Consider the following 4,056-nt stretch of genomic DNA (forward strand, 5'->3'; position numbering starts at 1 on the left):
AGATGGAATACATATGTGTGAATGAGAGGGAGGACAGTGGAATTGTGAGGATGCAAGGAGGTGATGAAGGCATATGAGTTTAAATACTTGGGGTCAACTGTCCAAAGTAACGGGGAGTGCAGAAGAGAGGTGAAGAAGAGAGTGCAGGCAGGGTGGAGTGGGTGGAGAAGTGTGTCAGGAGTGATTTGTGACAGAAGGGTACCAGCAAGAGTTAAAGGGAAGGTTTACAAGATGGTAGTGACAGAGTTGTGACCAAGTCACTGTTATGCAAGTCATAAGTAAGTCTCAAGTCTTAACCTTCGAGTCTCAAGTCAAGTCCCAAGTCACCGAGCTCAGGTCAAGTCAAGTCACAAGTCCCTAATTTCAGGTGTCAAGTCTCAAATGTAGGGTGTTTTATACCAATTTAACACATTTTTTTAAATTCAGGTAATATTAAATTGTTTCATTACAATAGTACATACATAAACCACAGATAATGTTAGAAATAATTGTTATTTTATTGTGTTCAAATTTGGACAACAGTTGGATTTTGTTTTACATTTAAGAAATAATAAAAGGCACACTCTAAATCACAAATGAGCGCACAACTGTTAATAACAATACAAAACATATTGATCATTCCAATACACAATAAACAAACACTCTCTCTGCTTGTCTAGTTCGACCTACAATTCATTGCACTTGCAAAATATCAAGTTGGCTAGGACTTTATCGCCTCCCTCCAAAGCCACTCCTCCAAAACATGCAAACACGCACTGCCTGACTAGCCTACTGCTGGAGGGAGCTAGGTTGACAGGCAGGTAGGCCATCCAATCATTTTAACCGGACACCTTAAAATGATTGGATGGGTTTATAACGGTCCTGCGACTTCCACAGATTACTCTTTTTATTTTTTTAATTTAGTGTCAGAGCATTTTATGTATTGATTGCTGTCGGGATGTAAAGAGAATTGCAAAAAATATAACAAAAAGTGCTTCTGAAAAAAATCGCCTTCCCTACCTTTAATTATTTGACTCCCTAGATTAGTGGAATCAGGGGTGCTGTTGGTGTAATTCAATAAAGACATGGGCTGTGTGTGACGAAAGGCGCACCTTACTTATGTACGCTTATTAAGTACCGATGTACGTGACGATGTGTACTTAATAAGCGTACATTAAAATATATAGGGGTGCGTTTTTGGTCACAGCCATGGAGGTTTTAGAACCACTGGACTAGACACAAGGGAGTATTTCACAAAGCTGGCTAACTGAGTATGATGCCTGACATCTGCGCAAAGTAAACCCAGGAAACCTTTCATATCTGGAACATGGATTGAAGTAAAAAGAGCTGTTCCGGGGTTCACTCTGCGCAGAAGTGAGGCTTACTTAGTTAGCCAGCTTTGTGAAATAACCTACTACCCCATGGCTCTAATCTGAGCCTATGCTCAGTAGGCTATGTTTCATATTGGGTGCAGTGCACTGTGTCATGCTCTGAGCATTATTTCAATTGCCATTGTGCCATACAAAAAGTGCTGTAATATAGGAAATTATAGGTATTAATTTTGGTTTCATGAAACAAGTAAATGTATTTATAAATGTTTATAATTCAATGGAGAAAAATCTTTCCAAAGACAGTATATAACTAGATTAATTTGAATCATGGAGATACTTTAATATTTTTTATTTATTTCTTTATTTGACAGGGACAATGCACAATAAATATATTGCACCAGAATTAGCTATAAGCTAATTTGCATCTGTAGTCCCTCGGCAGGAGTCGTCGGTAGCACATAATTTGGAGCATCGAGTCTAAATGCTCAATTAAAAACAGTGTAAACATAATCACGATTGAATACCACTAGTTCAGTGCCCGTTCGGAATGGGCTGATTTTCTCGAGAACCGCATTATATTACGCATATTTAAAACTATATCATATTGTATTATAGTATGATACGTGAAACCATGCACTGAAACAGTGTTTGATTAGCTAATTATCAGGGGGCAACAGGGGGTATGCTAACTCATTCCGGTGACTGCTACATCGGCCAGACATGGTTTGCCCACTGGGCCAGCAGAACTGAGTATTCGCTGTTAGGTGTTCTGAAACAGAACAGTACGTTCAGTTGTATTGCTGAGATGAGATTGGGACGATGTTCGGGCGATACAGCCCGACTGGCGTATTGCTAACGGGCAGATTGGGTCTGTGTGTGTGTCTGACCACTCACACGCTACTGTACCTGTAGCCTAGCTAGCTAGCTAGCTAGCTAACTTACTTCTCTTTGTGGCTTTTCAGATGACGCACAAAGTTCGACGTTGTTGAAATCCCATCTGATAATTTCGCTGCACATGTTTTACAAACGGCAGTCCTTTTCTTCCCAACAACTTCGAAGTTCTTATAGCCGCAAATCATTATTTCTGGAATCGTTCCAGCAGCAGCTGCACTTGCCATGATCGCAGACTCTCCGCGCTCATGTTGAGTAGAGCTGACGTTAGTTTTTGAGTAGCATGATGGTACCTCCAATTAGATTTGAGTATTTTTGTTTTCCCGCCCATCTAAACATTTGATTGGCCCTACGCAATGCGTGTGCATAGGTAATTGTGTGCGCGCTGGAAATGAAGAATGATTACAAAATAAAATAAATAAAATACGAGAGAGGTGCCTCCCGCATAAACATTGAGAAAACACTCAAAAAATTCTCTCGAGTCATTCAGCTCAAGTCCAAGTCATAGATGTCAAGTCTCAAGTCAAGTCTCAGGTAATTTTCATTTTGGCAAGTCATCAAATTTGTGACTCGAGTCGCACTCGAGTCCAAGTCATGTGACTCGAGTCCACAACTCTGGGTAGTGAGACCAGCTATGTTATATGGTTTGGAGACAGTGGCACTGATGAAAAGACAGGAGGTGGAGCTGGAGGTGGCAGAGATGAAGATGATAAGATTTTCATTGGGAGTGACGAAGAAGGACAGGATTAGGAACGAGTATATTAGAGGGACAGCTCAGGTTGGACGGTTTGGAGACAAAGCAAGAGAGACAAGATGGAGATGGTTTGGAGATGTGTGGAGGAGAGATGCTGGGTATATTGGGAGAAGGATGCTGAATATGGAGCTGCCAGGGAAGAGGAGAAGAGGAAGGCCGAAGAGGAGGTTTATGGAGGTGGTGAGGGAGGACATGCAGGTGGCTGGTGTGACAGAGGAAGATGCAGAGGACAGGAAGTAATGGAAACGGATGATCCGCTGTGGCGACTCCTAACGGGAGCAGCCGAAAGTAGTAGTAGTAGATTAGCTAAATAGTAATCATATAACAGTACTAGTCAAGGCAACTTTAGTAGTAGATTAACTAGATAGTAATCATATAACAGTACTAGGCAAAGCACCTTTATTTATATAGCACATTTTATACACAAGGCAGACTCAATGTGGTTCACCTAAAAAAAATAAATTAAAAAAACATTATACAACAAAGGATTTTGAAAGTAATTCATATAAAGACATTTAAATTAATAAAAGAATAAAATCAAAATGTAATGCAGGGTTTACAGCAAAGTCAAAGTGCAAGGTTTGTAGTTTAGGAGGAAGCAATGGTAAACAAACATTTTAAATATGGATTTAAAAGAAGTCAATGTTACAATGTTACAGTTTCATTTAGCAGACGCTTTTATCCAAAGTGACGTACATCTGAGAGTTAATACAACACAAGCAAGGATCTATTCAGGAGACAACAACACAAGTAAGGGCCAAAAAACTAGGTTCAAATCCGACAGGACACAGTGTCAACAGGCAGTGCACAAAGGCAATGCATAAGGTGCATAGAAGTTAATTTTTTCTTTTATTAATACCATCAGTTGCGAAGGTGTTCATGAAAGAGCTGGGTCTTTAGCTTCTTCTTAACGATGGAGGGGGACTCAGCGGATCGAATGGAGCCTAGTAACTCATTCCATCACCGGGAACTACAGAAGAGAAGAGTCTGGCTAGTGATTTAAAATGATTGAAGTGTCTGATACCTGTTTTGGGAGCATTGTTTGCTCTAATCTGATCTTGTTTTTCCTTATAAAACGACAAGTAAAGATTCTCATATTTT

The sequence above is a fragment of the Lampris incognitus genome, chromosome 3 (assembly GCF_029633865.1).
Source record: "Lampris incognitus isolate fLamInc1 chromosome 3, fLamInc1.hap2, whole genome shotgun sequence".
Lineage (NCBI taxonomy): Eukaryota > Metazoa > Chordata > Actinopteri > Lampriformes > Lampridae > Lampris > Lampris incognitus.